The 19,967-nt window shown below is 31.2% G+C and overlaps 1 long non-coding RNA gene across 1 annotated transcript; it reads right to left on the minus strand.

The window, feature by feature from the left end:
* Nucleotides 1-2,723: 2,723 nt before the first annotated feature.
* On the minus strand, nt 2,724-3,750 carry LOC112776607 (uncharacterized). The gene is made up of 2 exons (XR_003190083.3): nt 3,612-3,750; nt 2,724-3,383 (listed from the first exon to the last, which is right to left on the minus strand). It is a non-coding gene; the product is annotated as an uncharacterized lncRNA (long non-coding RNA).
* Nucleotides 3,751-19,967: the final 16,217 nt, after the last annotated feature.

Here is a 19,967-nt window from a genome sequence, read left to right on the forward strand (position 1 = left end):
AACAAATAAATTTTTAATAAATTTTATTACAAAATAATTAAGTTCTCAAAAAATACACTCTAAGACAAATTAGATTCTTTTAAAATAAACCACAGAAAGACAAATCTATATGATGAGAGTTATAAATGAGAACTTCTAAAAAATAAATTTTTTTAAGGACTAAAGTATTCAATTTAAAATTTTTTGAAGATCAATTTAAATATTTATTCATGTACAATAAATAACAAAAAATCTAACACATCAAATTTTATTCAATAAAAATAAAATAAATTATAAAAAAGTATATATTATGAATAACATTCCTATAAAAAAATTAACATTCATACTTTTATAATAACAAAATATTAAATGATAATGCAAAGTTTGAATTAATAATGTACAAATCATCCTATGAAAAAAAATCATAATACATTTGGTAAAAATAATTATATATATATGAAAATTTTGATCCTAATGTTAATGCTGTATTTTTTTGACAGAATTAATAAAAATATTATAATTACTCACGAACTAATACTTTATTAAACGTATTGTAATTTGTCTAATTATTTATTTCATAAAAACTAATTATTTTTTGTTACATTTGGGTGTATAATTTTTTGTTTGGACTAAAGACACTATAATACAACAAACTAATATGATACCAAGTATTATTATTAGAAAAATTTTACGATTTTTTTTTAAATTAAGATCCTATGAACATAATGAAATTTTTTTTTATTTTACAAGTATGGTCAAACATATTAGAAATATTAATTAGTTAAAGAAAAATATCTTTTAAATATTAATTTACAAGAGTATAGTATTTTTTCATTAATTTTGTTTAAAAATGAAGCATTGGTATTTTATATATATATGCATTATGATTTTTTTTTTCATTAGAATGATTTTTACGTTTTTCACTTAAACTTTGTATCATATTTAATATTTTGTTATTATTATAAATTTATGAATGTTATTTTTTAGGAATGTTTTATTTAATATATATTTTTATATTTTGTTTGATTTTTATTTGATAAACTTCGATGTATTAAATTTTTTATTATTTATTCGTAAATTGTGTTAGACTAGTAGGTTTTATGTACAATTTTAAAAATTTATTATCCTATTATTATTATTATTTATGTATTAATTGATAGTATTAAATTCAAAAGTAATTAAATAGTAGTAGAATAGCACAATTTATATATTAAAAGACAATATAATAAAATTAATAATTTGTGGTAATAAAATATGATTTATGAACAAATAGTACATTTACTATATATTCTGTAACAATTTATATAAATTATAAAAAAATATATACGTAAATTTTGGTTTAAAATAATTTGATAAATATAGATTTTTTATTTTAATAAAAAACCTAAATTATTTAATACATTCCTTTTTTATCGTCAAAACTATACATATTTATCTATTTTATATTTAAAAAATATTTTTTAATTGTGTAATTATAATTTTTTATTTTTGTTATATATTAAAAAAAATCAATATATTGAATGCAAGTTTGTGACCCAGCAAATAAAGAATTGCTACAGGACTTTTCAAGCCAATAATGGTATATTTTAGTTGGTTATTTTAGAAAAATTAATGCTTCAATTAGGGTTATTTGGTCATTACAATAGTTGCTAAGTGACAAAAGTAAAATTGGCAACCTATTCATAACAATGAACATCATATTTCAATATTTGTCGGTGAATATGTGATAATTTTTTTATGCTAATATTGCAATATCCATTGCTGCGTTTCGAGTGATAATAGTGAAGGCTGAAACAGATCTGGACAGACATGGCGGAGTTTCGTTGAAATAATGGGGGATCATAATTTCTCTAATTTTTTTTTTAAAAAAAATTGGTAGTATATTTTTAGAAAATAAAAAATAATTTAATTGGTTCAAATATTTTACTATAACTTAAAATAGGTGATAGGGTTGTACACAAATTGGATCCGATCGGATATAGGCTTAGTTTGGTAAAGTTTTTACTTTTCAAAAGTAGCTTATAAAAACTAACTTTTAAAAGATGGCTTTATAAAAGTTGTAATATTTATGTTTGGTAAATCAAATTAAAAATAGCTTTTAATAAACACAAGCAACAATAATTACATTTGGTAAAATAGCTTTTAAAAATTAAAAATACTATAATAGACATAAATGCAAGCATTAAATTTGAAAATTAGTTAACATATGAGGTTATATTAGACTTTTAAATTTTAAAAAGCACAAGCCAACTTTAAAAAGCTCCTTATTAGGTGCTTTCAAAAGCACCCATAACTTTTAAAAGCTACAAGCACACGCACTTGGACTTTTTAATTTACCAAACGCAAAGTGAGGAGTTTGAGCTTTTAAAAAGCACAAACACCTTTTCGAAAAGCTTTACCAAACCAAGCCATAGTCTAAAATTCTATTCAATCCGCACTGTACTTATCAGATCGGATTGGATACGATATCCACATTTTTTCAGGCCAGATCCGATCCGATTCGATCCACATATTTGTGGATCGGATCAGATCGGATTGGATATCAGGTATATCCGCATAATTTAAAAAAAAACTATTTTAAGATTTTATTTGGCTATTTTTACAAAAAAAATATCCATAAAATTCATTTTTCACCTGCTTGAGCCTATTTATTCCTAAAATATTATCAATAAAAGTTCTCTTGAATAACAAAAAAAATAATAACATAATATTTAAGTTTAATTATTCTAAGTTGAAGTACAACATAAAAAATTAAAACAAGATATCATAAAATTCATAAAACAACACACTAAAATTCATATCACATGAGGGTTTATTTTTTTAAACTATGCTATTTATATGAGACATGCGGATATGGTCGGATCGGATCCGCGGATATCACTGCTAAATCCGCATTCCGATCCTACCATAGTGCGGATCGTATAATATCCGCAAAATTCGAATCGAATGCGGATAATTACCGCGGATATGCGGATATTATTCGATCCATGTGCAGTCCTAACATGTGAGTCTTTATTAGTTTTTACAACACATCAAAATTAAAAGATAAAATTACATCAAATAAAAAAGTTATCTAACAAAAAAATAAAAATAAAAACAAATTATCTAACAATCAAATTAAATTTAAAAAAATTATTTAACAAAAAAATAAAAAAAAAAATTATCTAACAAAACTTATATGTTAAAATTTTTATTTTGTTTCAACTGTAGACAGAAGAATAGGCAAAGGCAACAGAGGAAGAGGCGGTGGCAGAAAGTTGAACCTCTCTTCCATTTTCTTCCACAGCTCCTCGCGAGTCCGCGACATAATGGAAAGACTCCTCGCACTCGGATCCACTGCACCAGCTTCATTGATTGCCCAGAAATTTCTGCCTAAAATAGACCAAAACAGCAAACCTGCATTCCTGCAATGCAATGAGATTTCTTGAGATTCGGAAATGTAAACAATAGATATGATTAAAATAAATACAATGAGTGGTAGTTCTTTGTAAAAAAAGTGTAGTGCAGTGAGGAGAGTTTGTTATTATGATTTGACAATTTTGTTTTATAGTTGTTTGATTAATTAATTAAACAAGTTGGCTCAAAGGGGTGACCTGAGAACACAAGGTAAATTAAAATTCGAAAATATGTACCATATACAAGCATAAGCATAAATGCATTATGCATGTGATTATGGCATTCCAAACTCCGAAACAATTTACTTTGTGTTCTCAGTTTCACTCCTCTGAGATAAATCATCTTTCCTAAAAAATAAAAACTAGAAGAAAAAAAAATCAATGATTTTTCGAGCCTAGGAGAATTTCCCTTTATATGATGATTAATGATTATTGAGTGATAATTGTGACATATCTTATGTCCTATCAATGACTCACTATGTTGTCATTCAATTAAACATACAATAGATAAGACCATTTTCAGGGTTTAGAATGTTTTTTTTAATTTGTTAGATGGTAGTAAATTCTTATGGTTATGGGCTAATTTATTTAGAAATAGAAAAAAAATTATGTGTAATTTAATATTATGGTTAATTGGTGTGTTTTTTATATGAATTTAAATTTTTTTATTTTAATTTAAATAATAAATTAAATCCTCAGATTTAATAAATTGGAGGGTTAGATTTCCATAGTGTACAAATCGGAGGGTCTAATTTGTGGTGAGATAACTTTTTTTTCGTTTTTAAACAAATCTGATTTGTAAGTTTAAAATTTTTTTAACACTAACATACAAATCTAACCCTCAAATTTATTTTTTTTAAAAAAAATAAAAATCACAAATCTAACCCTCATATTTGTGACATAAAAAAAATTAAATTCACAAATTTAACTCTTATATTTGTAACCATCTATACAAAAAAAAAAAAAAAATACCACCTCTTTATATTATTTAAAAACACTACCAAAATTACAATAATAAAAATAAAAAGTGATCCTTATGAGGTTGTGGCTATAATTGCCCTGTCCTTTACTCATTATGTTGTCATTATATCGACAACAATGGAGAGACATGCCCACATCTTTCTAACAGGCTACCAATGTATTGGAGGCTGTAAGAAAACTAATAGTTAAACAAAGGTATCCTGTTCCTGTGTATTTCACTTTTTTTCACACAGCATGCTTCGAAGGTAGGATTTTTTTTTTTAAAATAAAGTAAAAAAATATTTATTTTTTCAAATAAGATTTTTAAATTTTAATTTTTCGAATACAACTTTTTTATTTTAGCATTTGGGGCAAGTTTGCCGCATCCTAGCGAACTTCAAGTTGAGTTTTCAAAATAAAAGCATTTCTGCTAGAGAACGAAGCTCAAAACCATAATTTCATTCTCCACTTTCATTCTCATTCTTAGTATTTTTTTTTTATAATGTCAATAAATCCATTATTATCCATTCATTATGATGGTGAAATAGTGTATGATGAAGAATAATATTCTATCGTTTTTAGGTCTGGACAACCGATAATTACGTATATAGCACCGGAAATCAAGTCTAACAACGCTGAAGAATCTAATATTACATTCCGGCAGACAGCAACAAATAAAAAGAGTGAAAAAAAATTACTACAGATATCTGACTAAAATAAATGACAATTTGTTTTATAAAAGATACGTCACATTTGGCTTGGCTCTGTTGTGAGTATGTTTATTAGACCACGCTTTTGAAAAATATTTCTGTTTTTTGTTTTATAAAAGAAGAATTTGAATGACCTATATGTATGTTTAAGATCTAATAATTATGTGATTAATGTCCGTTTTATGTTTTTTTTTTATTGCAGTTTTATATTTGTACTTTGGTGTTGTTGCTGTTGATGATTCCCATATGCATAAACTATATATAGACAATATGATTAATAATATTATTATTATGTATCGCTAAAAAAGCTAACCGGTATTTTAGATCGATTCAAGAACATGTATATATACTACCCATTGTGCAATTTTATTGTTCATGAGAGGAAGATACAAATAACTTATTAGTTAAGTTATTATATATTACTAAAGTTAAAAATCAAAATCGATCGTAAGGTGAGATGATGATGTTTATGAAATTGGTACAATCTTTCAAGTTGATGAGTAGATCCTTTTCAATGGCATTTTTAAGTCACGTAGTCTTCATCGATATGAGTTTTATAAATATCAAGTAGAAATGGCCTTCGATTCTCCAACATATGTGATAAGATGTGATGAGATACTTATTTTTCCCCCATTTTAAATTGTCCACTTTTTTTTTTTAATTTAAATTAAAAAAAAAACTTTTAAAGTAGCTTACAAATAAGTATCATTATTTTCCAATGTTATGTTGTGTGTCCTTGAGCTCTTATATATGTTCTTCCACTGAATCATTAAAGAACATAAAAATATTATTACTTTGGGGTGAAGGCCCAATTAAAGACCCAACTTATAAGTGTTTGGAAGGGTCCGATCTGCAAAAATACCATGACAAAAAAAAGATATGCAAAAGTACGATTGTAAGGAGTTAGGGGAAAACTTAGCTAGGATGATATGGACATATGATTTGTGTATAGATTCTTATAATAGTATGTCACATGAGCTGTATTTGGTGTATGTATGAGTTGAGATATGGACACAAAAATATAAATATTAAAGACAATATATATATATATATATATATATATATATATATATATATAGAAGATATAAATATAATAAAATATAAAATTTTTATATTATTTAGTACCTAAATATAAAAGATAAATTTTAAATTAATATTATTATTTTTATCCAAAAAATAAAAAAACACTTTTATTATTATTTCTTTTTTGTCACCATTACCATCACCACCATTATTTCTCTATTTTGGTGACTTTTTTCGACTTTTTGGTGACTACCACCATTTCTCTATTGTTATTTACAAATTCTAGACCAATAAAAAAATTCAATCAAACAAAACAACAAAATCTAACAAATATTAATCAAAATTCAAATAAATAAATATTTAAATATACATTAAAATAAAAAAAAAAATAGCAGGGAACTAAAGAGGAGAAGATGTAGTGGGAAACAAGGTAAGAAGACAATGGTATGAAAGAGAGGAAGAGACGAAGTCTAGAAGACGGTAGTAAAGACAACGCACGCAAAGACAGGCACAGATCTATGGCATAAACACGCAACAATATGCAAGGAGGCGGCAATGAATCTTGTTGCAGAGGCAATAATGGTGAAAAAGGGCAAAGGAGGGATAGACAAATATGAAGAAGAAGAGAAAAAGAGAGAAGTGACGGTGACGGTAACGGTGTTGGTGTCGACAATGATGACAATGGATCTTGATGTGGAAGGAGAGAAGGAAGAGTCCCTGAGAGTGGTGAATTGGAAGGGGATGAGATAGAAGGAGGACAAATTTAGAAATTTTGTAAATCTGTTAGAGGTGAAGTTATAAAAAAAAAATTTGTTATAATCTATGTCCACATTGAAAAATTTGTATCTTACTATTCTAAAGAGACAAAAAATATATGGTTTAGTCTGTAAGTGTGTATAATTATATCTTTTTAAAATTTGTCTTATGAAACAAATATTAGATATGTACTATCATGTTCATGTCTCTTATAAACATAGATGGCAAATAAATAATGTTGTAGCTCATTTTCAGCAGAGATTATGGTATAAAAATGGAATTTAGATGATTATATAATTTTACATATCCATTTAAAATAATGTGTACAAAAATTCATTACTAAAGGTGTTCCTTTTCCAGTGTTAGCTCATCCAAATGATGCAATTGAAAAGGTGTTCGGTGTTGAACATGCAGGGTGTGTGTGATTTTAGTAATACTGTATGTCCAACAAATTTTGACAAGTCTAAATGTGTTTTTAGATATGCAACTAGTAGAATCTCCAACAACATATCTTGGCAACATGTATTAGATTTAGAGAAGCAGGTTGAAGATGGATATGAAGAAATGAAAACTCAGTTGGCAACACTCCATAAATTTCTATTATCCAAGTATGGTGATTAAGTGCCTCCTCTTTTTAGTGATATGCCACGCTCTTAGGTGGTTCATTTTATAATCTTTAGAGCAGAATTTCTTTTTACCCCCTATCCATTTTCATTTTAGACAATGTGCACTCTATCGATTGAAAAATGATAATCCGACTCCTATCTTTTGTCTCCATTAGATATATGAGACATTCTGTCAAATTCTCTAACAAGTCTTGATGAAATTTGATGACATGTCACGTTGGGCTCTATGACGTGGTGTCACTTCTCCTGCATGGACTACAACTATTTGATTAGGACAATGAAACCCCTGTCGAATCATCAAAATGACGTTGCGTCTGGAGGGTGTTTCCATTTCTAAACTTAACAGAAGAAGCTAACTCTAGGAGAAGAAGAAAATCATGAGTGATGCAGTCATGCAGAGCAATCTTCAACATATCAGTGACATCTTGGAAGTAGGAAGAGTATAAATTTTATGGGTTCGATCATGATGGCAAGTGCAAGTAGTAGGAGAAAAAAAATTGCGCACTCTAGATGTAAATGTGGAGCGTATGCTGTGATGCAAGAATCAAGGAAGCAAAAAATTCAGAGAGAATTTTTCTTGATTGCTGCTACTATCATGTAGGTGGATTTCCATTCTTGGTTTTAATATGATTTAAGTACTACCATATAAAAAATGGGATCGCTGGACACAATTCAAAAAATGATTAAACAAATTTTACCTCGACGAAAGCGACAACCACACCACTTATACTTTGTGAAAGTCTCAGTTAGTAGCTTCATTCCTTCTGTACAATGTCGTCACAACCATGCCTCACTAAAGCTCTTCATCACCAATGTTTTAGAGGGAAAAGTTTTTATTCCTTAGGGTTTTCTATAATTTTGAGAATGGAGTGAAGGTTCTTTGGGGTTTAAGTTGAGACAAATGTTTGATTACACTCCCCAAATGCGGCGGCGTTTTGGTGATTCGACAGGGGCTTCATTGTCTTAATCGAAGGGTTATAGTTCACGTAGAAGAAATGATGCCATATGTCATAGAGTCCAATATGATATGTCATCAAATTCCATCAAGACTTGTCGAAGAATTTGACAGAGGAAATCATATGTCTAACAGAGATGAAGGATAGGAGTTGGGTTGTCGTTTCTAATCGATAGGGTGCAAGTTATTTAAAATAAAAACGGATAGGGATCGAAAAAGAGTTTTACTCTAATCTTTATTTTAATTTTAAATATAGTTTAGTTTAGATTATATTAAAGATAACTTATTTGTTATTATGAAAAATTTTAGTGCTGAATTAGTATTATATTTTTTTGCTTATATTTATAAATAATATTTTTTTTAGTGTTGTCTCTCTTTGTTTTTTATATTTATTATAATCATGTACGAACTAAAATATATATCCAATTTGTAGCTATAAAAATTATGGTAATAGTTATGATGCTCTTAATTTAAATATATTAAAGTATATTTTTAAAATATTAATATTATTTAATTAGCTACGATTAAATTACGGTAAAGGTTATAAATTCGCAAAAAAAAATAAATTTTTAGATTAGTTACGGCAGAAAAATTGTAAAATAATACAAATTAACTGTGATAAAACAATGTAACTTAACCATAAAAATAGTGTGGCTAAAAAATTCATCAACATTAGCCACGAAAAAAACGTAGTTAAAAAACCTAGCCTGTCCAAATTAATCACAGATAAATTACAAAAAAATAACTTTGTTCATTTCGTTTAACAACATATAACCATAGTCACAAACATAAACTGTGATTATGTAAAGATCTCCACGGTTCATAAAATATTGACTAATATTCCCAAAATCTTACCAAAATGAGAATGTAATACCCTTACACTCTGTTTGGTATAAAGGAATTTGTGAGGAAAGAAAAGAGAGAAGATGAAAACGGATAGAAAACTTAATTTTTTTTCTGTTTGGATTAGCAGGAAAATTGTATGGAAAATAAAAAAGCCTACGTGGGGTCCAGTTAAATTTTTTCTGCCCAAAGTTGCAGAGAAAACTGGGATGAAAGTATAAAAATGGGTAAAAGTACATATATACCCTTTCATTAATAACTGATCAAAATCCCTAATTCACTCTTTTAAAAGAGAAAACATGTATCTCTTTCTTCCCTGTTTCGCCGTCATTTTCAACAGCGACGCCAGAGCTTCCTAACGCCGTCGGCATCTCTGCAGCAGCTTTGTCATTGTCGGGACAGTTCCACCGCAACTTCATCCATGCATTCTCAAGCCAAAGGTGCGTTCTTTCTGTGTTGTAGTCATAGTTTTTCTCAAAAATAAAATGCAAAACTCATCACAGTACATATTTTGTATTCTTCTTTTGTTTTTCAACCGAGATGTTGTTCTGATTTTAGGTTCTATGTATGATTCTTATCTTTGTAGTAGAAAATTGATCCATGCATTCTTCATTGTTTTCAATTGGGTCTTTCATCCTAAATAAAAATTCCGACCACATTCAACCTTATATTTCACTGAAAGTTTATGTTTGGTCTACAAAGAAATAATTTTTAACGCATTAGAAGTTGATAAAAAATATTAATTTAAAATATTAATTAATATTAGTAAAAAATACTAACCGTGTAATATTTCTCATGTTTTGTTCAATATTATAATTCACATTAGTCTGCTAGTAATAACAGAGTAATAGATTAATATAGATGTGTATATCACAAGATGAAGATCATAATGTCTTTCTTTTTATTTATAATTTTTTATAATATTTTACAATTAAAGTAACTAAGTTCAAGGTTAGGGAAGGTTCTTATCCAACTCAGTTTTATGCTCTAATATGATTGTCACAAGAACTGCATCATAATAATTTATTATTGGATAAATACACAAATTCTTTTAAATTTCATGGAGTGGTCCAAATATGAAAGAAAAGGATTCACCAGTGATTATGAAATGTACATTATGTTTAATAATGCAATGAAAAGTGGGTGTGTGAAAAACAAGTAGAAGATGCCAAAAATTTTACCTCTTGAGTGTTGCTGTATATTTAAATAATTTAAAATGAATCTTAATTAATTTACTTTAATGAAAGATTGGTGGTGAAAAATTCATGACAAATGCCCGATATTTCAGATGGTAGATGTTAAAGTGGTGATAAGATAAAATTTACTTCTTGTAATTTATTTGTCTACTATTTATATCACAGGAAGAATTTCTATTGGTATCATTTATACATGTTTGTTTTCTAAATTTTTTTTATGTCTCCTTTTTTGTATTGATTTGATTTCTTAGTTATATACTTAAATTGCAACCAAGTGTAGTGATCAACTGAATTAACATGAAGACTACAACTTATTCAAAAATTAAGTTTAGTGGTAAAAAGCTAATTATTTATTGGTCAAAAAGTAATTGCTAGATTATTATACCTGAGAGTGCAACTAGATCAATAGTGTTGAGTCCCTGAGCAGCAAAGAGTGCTTGAAGTTGATCCAAGGTCATTAAAGGACTTGGAAGGTTTTGTGCTAAGGTTATATTTGCTGTTAAACTATCTCCTCCCTAATTGAACTTCTCCACTAGAACCTTGAGCTTTTAATAAACACATATATACATATTTGTATTATGTCTACGCATGTGATTATCATGTTTATGTAGTATATTCACTTATTAATTTTGATCTGTTTAATAAATGCCTTATGACATAATTAATATAAATATATTTGCGCATACAAACTTGTTCGAAAAAAATCTGCAATTTAATAATAAGCAAATAGAGTTTCTATAGTTTAGGACAAAAATAATCTGATTTCTTCTGCGTTGGTTAAATTAGTTTATGACCATATTATTAAACACTTTTAGTAGCCAAGTCTACTAAATTTTGGGGCTTATCCAATGCATTGATTAATATATCATGTGATTTGCAATTTTTGTTTATCATTTACTTTTATTATTGATATGTTCACTGTAAACATTATATTCTCATAGATGGATAGCGAAAATATCAAAGATGCAAATGTAGAAGACAAAACGAACGTCATACCTGGCTCAAGATTTCAAGTAAATCAATTCTCCTCTGCTGACCTGTATCATCCTGAACGGATACAAATCTTAACTCGTGTTAGGGAAGAGTTAGAAAAGAGACAACAGATTTATGTCACTTCTCTTTCATGTGTTACAGTGCATACGTTGTATTTTTTGGAATTTTTATCACAATATAGGCCTAGGCAAATTAATAACGAAAACTTGGAAAGAGAAAATAAGCGGACGCAGTTAATGACACAGTTACTAATGTCTGAAAAATGCCGAGATGTCATACGTATGGGCCCTGAAGCATTTAGGCAGTTATGTCAAAAGTTAAGAGAAACTGGTAGAGTAAATGATTCAATTCGCTCTACTGTTGAAGAGCAAGTCACTAAATTTCTACATATTATAGGCCATAATGTGAAAACTAGAACCATGTCTTTCTTCTTCCACCGCTCAGGGGAGACAATTAATCGTCACTTTCACAATGTCCTACATGCTATTCTATCGTTAGAGGGAGAGTTCTTCAAGCAACCATTTGGTGAGGATGTTCCTTATGAAATACATAATAATAGTCGATTCTATCCGTTTTTTAAGGTACTAACTCTTTCAATTTAGTTCGTGACATTTATGAAATAGTGTAGGAAATAATTACAAAATTGTTATGTTAATATGTCAATATACTTTCCAAACAAGGACTGCATTGGAGTCATAGATGGAACTCATAGCTGTGTGAAGGTATCAAGGACGGAAGCCCCTCGTTTTCGGGAAAGAAAAGATCACCCCACACAAAATATTTTTGCTGCCTGTGGGTTTGATATGAAATTTACTTATGTTTTGTCTGGTTAGAAAGGAACTGCCTCTGCCTCTGTGCTAGTGTTATTTACGAAATCATTTATATAAAGTTAAATTCATAGTTAAAGTATGTAATTCTTTAATTTTTGTGTGTAACTGGTGTAGGAAAATACTATCTAGGCGATACTGAATTTATGCTAAAGCCTGGGATACTGATACCATATAGAGGTGTTCGGTATCACTTGAAAGAGTATTCAGTACGTGAGCCACAAAATCCCAAAGAATTATTCAACCACCGACATTCTTCATTAAGAAATGTCATCGAAAGATGTTCCGGAGTTCTAAAGAAAAGATTCTCAATTATAGCCGGCGACACAGAACCTTATTATTCATTTGAAACTATGCGAGACATTTTTTGGCATGTTGCATACTGCATAACTTTTTAATGGGTGTTGATGTTGATCAGTCTATAATTGATGAGGTTGATCGAGAATTGCTACAAGAACAAAGCATAGATAGATCACAATCAAATCAACCACGTGATGAGGAATATAGGCATGCATCATTGTTAAGAGATAATGGTGCGGTATTTTACAACCCACAAACTTACCGGCAAGTGCACCGGGTCGTACCAAGTAATACCTTACGTGAGTAAGGGTCGATCCCACGAGGATTGATAGATTAAGCAACAATAGCGTTTGATAGGATTAGTTAGACAAACAGAAAATAGTGTTTGGAAGTTCAAAAGCATTAAACAATCGTACAGAAACTAAAATAGTAAAATAAATGGCTTGGGAATAAAATATAGAGAAAATAGTTAAGGTTTCAGAGTTATCTATTTTTTCGGATTAACTTTTCTTACTAACTATTTTAATTATGTAGGATTTAATTTATGGCAAACTATATGTGACTAGACCCTAATTCCTTAGACCTTCCTAGTCTCCTCTAAAATTTATCAACAGCCAATTCCGTGATCAATTAATTCCAATTAGAGGGTGATGATCAAATTCCAGTTTATATGCCACAAAAACTCTAATTACCCAAAAATAAGAGGATTATATGTCACGTATCCTGTTAAATCCAGATAATTAAAATTTAGGAGAATATGTTTTCAAGCTGTTGTTCAAGTAAAGAGCTTTTCCAAGTTTTACAAGAACTCAAATAGAAAAAGGGTCATACTTCCGTTCCACCCAAATTCATAAATTAAAGAGCGAAAACAATTCTTAAATATAAATCAAAACATGAATTAAAATAGAAAAAATAATAAAATTAATCCATAGAAATAGACAGAGCTCCTAACCTTAACAATGGAAGATTAGTTGCTCATGGAATGTAGAATGTAAATTTGTATAGAATTCCCTAATGGAATCCCCCTAATTGAACTTCTTTACTAGGAGAGAAGTCTCCCCTTTTTATAACTAATCCTAATTAATTTAAAATCTAATATTTAAAATTAAGATAATATCTTTTCCTGGATTTCAAATTTGAATTTAAATTCGAATTAATTTAAATAATCAAATCTTCAATGGATGGATGGGGACCACTTGAATTGTCCATTCTGCAGCTTCAAATCTGTGTTTTCTGGGCTAGAAACTTGGTCAAAACAGCCCAGAAATCACCCCCAGCGTTTTCTGTCAATTCTGCAGATCGGTAATGTGACGCGTCTGCGTCGTCCACGCGTTCACGTCATTTGTGCAGATTCCGTCCACGCGTTTGCGTCAGGCACGCGACCGCGTCATTGCGATTTCCTCCATTCCGCGCGGTCGCGTGAGCCATGCGTCCGCGTCGGTATTCGCTGGTCATCTCCTTGGTTTCTTCTCTTTCTCTGCAGAACTTCATCAGTTCCATCCGAATGCTACCTAAAATCAATAAAATTGCACAAAACTCAAAATAGCATCCATAGTGGCTAAAATATAATTAATTCTTAATTAAATTCAACAAATTAGATGTAAATTCACTAGGAAAAGATAGGAAAGATGCTCACGCATCACAACACCAAACTTAAACTGTTGCTTGTCCTCAAACAACCAAAACTAATATAAGCTTAGGATGTGAATTTGCATGGGAATGAGAGTTCGCTTAAGCCCATGTCTCTTCTTATAGTGGGGTTTACAACTGCAATCCTGAACAGTTTTGGCATCTCACTTTATCTTTTGAAGTTCAGAATGACTGGCCTCCATAGGAACTCAAAATTCAAATAGTGTTATTGATTCTCCTAGTTTAGTATGTTGATTCTTGAACACAGCTACTTTATGAGTCTTGACCGTGACCCTAAGCATTTTGTTTTCCAGTATTACCACCGGATACGAAAATGCCATAGACACATAACTGGGTGAACCTTTTCAGATTGTGACTCAGCTTTGCTAGAGTCCCCAGTTAGAGGTGCCCATAGTTCCTAAGCACACTCTTTTTGCTTTGGATCACGACTTTAACCGCTCAGTCTCAAGCTTTTCACTTGATACCTTCACACCACAAGCACATGGTTAGGGACGGTGATGAGCGGATAATTTATACGCTTTTTGACATTGTTTTTAGTATGTTTTTAGTAGGATCTAGTTACTTTTAGGGATGTTTTCATTAGTTTTTATGTTAAATTCACATTTCTGGACTTTACTATGAGTTTGTGTGTTTTTCTGTGATTTCAGGTATTTTTTGGCTGAAATTGAGGGACTTGAGCAAAAATCAGATTCAGAGGTTGAAGAAGGACTGCTGATGTTGTTGGATTCTGACCTCCCTGCACTCAAAATAGATTTTCTGGAGCTACAGAACTCAAAATGGCGTGCTTCCAATTGCGTTGGAAAGTAGACATCCAGGGCTTTCCAGAAATATATAATAGTCCATACTTTAACCAAGAATAGACGACGTAAACTGGCGTTCAACGCCAGCTTTCTGCCCAAATCTGGCGTCCAGCGCCAGAATAGGAGCCAAAACCAGAGTTGAACGCCCAAACTGGCATAAAAATTGGCGTTCAACTCCAAGAAGGACCTCTACACGTGCAACACTCAAGCCCAACCCAAGCACACACCAAGTGGGCCCCGAAAGTGGATTTATGCATCAATTACTTACTCATGTAAACCCTAGTAGCTAGTTTATTATAAATAGGACCTTTTACTATTGTATTAGACATCTTTTGATCATCTTTGGATCCTGGATTGTATTTTGATCCTGTGATCACGTTTTGGGGGCTGGCCATCTCGGCCATTCCTGAACCTTTCACTTATGTATTTTCAACGGTAGAGTTTCTACACTCCATAGATTAAGGTGTGGAGCTCTGCTGTTCCTCAAAGATTAATGCAAGGTACTACTGTTTTCTATTCAATTCATCTTATTTCGCTTCTAAGATATCCATTCACACCCAAGAACGTGATGAAGGTGATGATTATGTGTGACGCTCATCACCATTCTCCCCTATGAACACGTGCCTGATAAACACTTCCGTTCTACATGAAATAAGCTAGAATGAATATCTCTTAGATCTCCTAACCAGAATCTTCGTGGCGTAAGCTAGAATGATGGCGGCATTCAAGAGAATCCGGAAAGTCTAAACCTTGTCTGTGGTATTCCGAGTAGGATTCAATGATTGAATGACTGTGACGAGCTTCAAACTCGCGATTGTTGGGCGTTAGTGACAGACGCAAAAGGAGGGTGAATCCTATTCCAACATGATCGAGAACCGACAGATGATTAGCCGTGCTGTGACAGAGCATGTGAGCATATTTTTCACTGAGAGGAGGGGATTGTAGCCACTGACAACGGTGATGCCCTTGCATAAAGCCAGCCATGGAAAGGAGTAAGACTGATTGGATGAAGATAGCAGGAAAGCAGAGGTTCAGAGGAACGAAAAGCATCTCCATTCGCTTATCTGAAATTCCTACCAATGATTTACATAAGTATCTCTATCCCTATTTTATTATTTATTATTCGAAAACATCATTATCAATTTATATCTGCCTAACTGAGATTTGCAAGGTGACCATAGCTTGCTTCATACCAACAATCTCCATGGGATTCGACCCCTACTCACGTAAGGTATTACTTGGACGACCCAGTGCACTTGCTGGTTAGTTGTATCGAAGTTGTGAACCGTGGTATTGGCACCATGTTCTTGGCGCCATTGCCAGGGAAAGAAAGAGCCATGAATTTTACATAATTAAAGTGTAATCACGATTACGCGTACCAAGTTGCTCACGTTGCCAGGGATTGTTCGAGCCTGGACATCACAATTTCGTGCACCAAGTTTTTGGCGCCGTTGCCGGGGATTGTTTGAGTTTGGACAACTGACGGTTCATCTTGTTGCTCAGATTAGGTAATTTTCTTTTTATTTTATTTTCAAAAATTTTTCAAAAATATTTCTAAAATTTTCTCATCTGTTTTCAAAAAAAAATAAAAATGTTTTCAAAAAAAATTTTATTCAAAATTTTTAAGAATGAATTCTAGTGTTTCATGAAGCATGTAAGGCCTGGCTGGCTGTAAAGCCATGTCTAAATTTATTTGGACTGAGGCTTGCAATTTGTTATCAAGAGCAATATACTCTGGTGTTAAATGCTGAAGCTTGGCTGGCCATTGGCCATGTCTAGTGTTTTGGACCGGAGCTTTCATTGAAAGCTTGGCTGGCGAGTGAGCCATGTCTAATTCCTGGACTGAAGCTTTAGACTAAGAATACAAGATTCCTGGAATTCATGTTAAAAATTTTGGAATCCTTATTTTTTCTTTTTCATATAATTTTCGAAAAAAAAATTCCAAAAAAAAATTAGAAAATCATAAAAATCAAAAACAATTTTTGTGTTTCTTGTTTGAGTCATGAGTCATGTCATAAGTTTGGTGTCAATTGCATATGCATCTTGCATTTTTTCGAAAATTTCATGCATTCATAGTGTTCTTCATGATCTTCAAGTTGTTCTTGGTAAGTCTTCTTGTTTGATCTTGATGATTTTTTGTTTTTTGTCTTTTCTTGTTTTTCATATGCATTCTTGAATTCTTAGTGTCTAAGCATTAAAGAATTCTAAGTTTGGTGTCTTGCATGTTTTCTTTGCATTAAAAATTTTTCAAAATTGTGTTCTTGATGTTCATCATGATCTTCAAAGTGTTCTTGGTGTTCATCTTGACATTCATAGCATTCTTGCATGCATCACATGTTTTGATCTAAAAATTTCATGCCTTGCATCTCTTTAGTGTTTTTCTCTCTCATCATAAAAATTTCAAAAAATCAAAAAAAATATCTTTCCCATTTTCTCTCATCAAATTCAAAAATTTGGATTGACTTTTTCAAAAATTTTTAAAATCAAATTGTTTCTCATGAGTCAAATCAAATTTTCAATTTGAAAATCTTATCTTTTTCAAAATCTTTTTCAAAAATAAAATCTTTTTCAAAATTCTTAGTTATTTTCGAAAATTCCAAAAAAATATTTTTCAAAAATCTTTTTCTTATTTTTATACCAAATTTTCGAAAATAACAATAACAATTAATGTTTTGATTCAAAAATTTCAAGTTTGTTACTTGCTTGTTAAGAAAGATTCAAACTTTGAGTTCTAGAATCATATCTTGTGATTTCTTGTGAATCAAGTCATTAATTGTGATTTTAAAAATCAAATCTTTTTCAAAAACTAATTTCTATCATATCTTTTCAAAAATATCTTCTCATCTTATCTTTTTCAAAAATCTAATTTCAAAATTTCTTTTCTAACCTCCTAACTTCTTATCTTTTCAAAATTTGTTTCAACTAACTAACTAACTTTTTGTTTGTTTCTTAACTTTTTCAAAACTACCTAACTAACTTTCTCTCTCTAATTTTCGAAAATATCTTCCCTCTTTTTCAAAAATTTCTTTTTAATTAACTAATTATTCTTATTTTTATTTTTGATTTCAAAAATTTTCGAAAAATACTAACATTTTTCAAAAAAACCATTTTCGAAAATCACTAACCCTTTTTCAAAAATTATTTTCGAAAATTCTCCCTCTCCCATCTTATTCTATTTATTTATTCATCTACTAACATCTCATCTCACATCTCAACCCTCCTCACAGTTGTGTTTCTTCTATTATATTACATTCTTTATCTCCCCCTCTTTTCTTCCACTCACAAAGGGATCCCTGTACTGTGGTATAAAGGGTCTCTATTATTATTATTATTATTTTCTGTGCCCTCTTCTTTGTCATATGAGCAGGAGCAAGGACAAGAACATTCTTGTTGAGGCAGATCCAGAACCTGAAAGGACTCTGAAGAGAAAATTAAGAGAAGCTAAATTACAACAATCCAGAGATAACCTTTCAGAAATTTTCGAACAGGAAGAGGAGATGGCAGCCGAAAATAATAATAATGTAAGGAAGATGCTTGGTGACTTTACTGCACCTAATTCCAATTTACATGAAAGAAGCATCTCCATTCCTGCCATTGGAGCAAACAACTTTGAGCTGAAACCTCAATTAGTTTCTCTGATGCAGCAGAACTGCAAGTTTCATGGACTTCCATCTGAAGATCCTTTTCAGTTCTTAACTGAATTCTTGCAGATATGTGATACTGTTAAGACTAATGGAGTAGATCCTGAAGTCTACAGGCTCATGCTTTTCCCTTTTGCTATAAGAGACAGAGCTAGATTATGGTTGGATTCTCAACCCAAAGACAGCCTGAACTCTTGGGATAAGCTGGTCACGGATTTCTTAGCCAAGTACTTTCCTCCTCAAAAGCTGAGCAAGCTTAGAGCTGATGTTCAAACCTTCAGATAGAAAGAAGATGAATTCCTCTATGAAGCTTGGGAAAGATACAAACAGTTGACCAAAAAGTGTCCTTCTGACATGCTTTCAGAATGGACCATCCTGGATATATTCTATGATGGTTTATCTGAGCTATCAAAAATGTCACTGGACACTTCTGCAGGTGGATCCATTCACCTAAAGAAAACGCCTGCAGAAGCTCAAGAACTCATTGACATGGTTGCTAATAACCAGTTCATGTACACTTCTGAAAGGAATCCTGTGAATAATGGGACGCCTATGAAGAAGGGAGTTCTTGAAGTTGATACTCTGAATGCCATATTGGCTCAGAATAAAATATTGACTCAGCAAGTCAATATGATCTCTCAGAGTCTGCATGGAATGCAAGCTGCATCCAACAGTACTCAAGAAGCTTCTTATGAAGAAGAAGCTTATGATCCTGAGAACCCTGCAATAGCAGAGGTGAATTACTTAGGTGAACCTTATGGAAACACCTATAACTCATCATGGAGAAATCATCCAAATTTCTCATGGAAGGATCAAAAGCCTCAACAAGGCTTTAATAATGGTAGAAGAAACAGGTTTAACAATAATAAACCTTTTCCATCATCCACTCAGCAACAGACAGAGAACTCTGAACAAAATGCTTCTAATTTAGCAAATCTAGTCTCTGATCTATCCAAGGCCACTGTGAGTTTCATGAATGAAACCAGATCTTCCATTAGAAATTTGGAAGCACAAGTGGGCCAGCTGAGTAAAAGGATCACTGAAATCCCTCCAAGTACTCTCCCAAGCAATACAGAAGAGAATCCAAAAGGAGAGTGCAAGGCCATTGACATAAGCACCATGGCCGAACCCAAAGAGGGAGAGGAGGACGTGAATCCCAAGGAGGAAGACCTCCTGGGACGTCCAGTGACCAATAAGGAGCTTCCCTCTGAGGAACCAAAGGAATCTGAGACTCATCTAGAGACCATAGAGATTCCATTGAACCTCCTTATGCCCTTCATGAGCTCTGATGAGTATTCCTCTTCTGAAGAGAA

This window comes from Arachis hypogaea, chromosome 19 (genome assembly GCF_003086295.3).
Source record: "Arachis hypogaea cultivar Tifrunner chromosome 19, arahy.Tifrunner.gnm2.J5K5, whole genome shotgun sequence".
In the NCBI taxonomy this organism is placed as follows: Eukaryota; Viridiplantae; Streptophyta; class Magnoliopsida; order Fabales; family Fabaceae; genus Arachis; species Arachis hypogaea.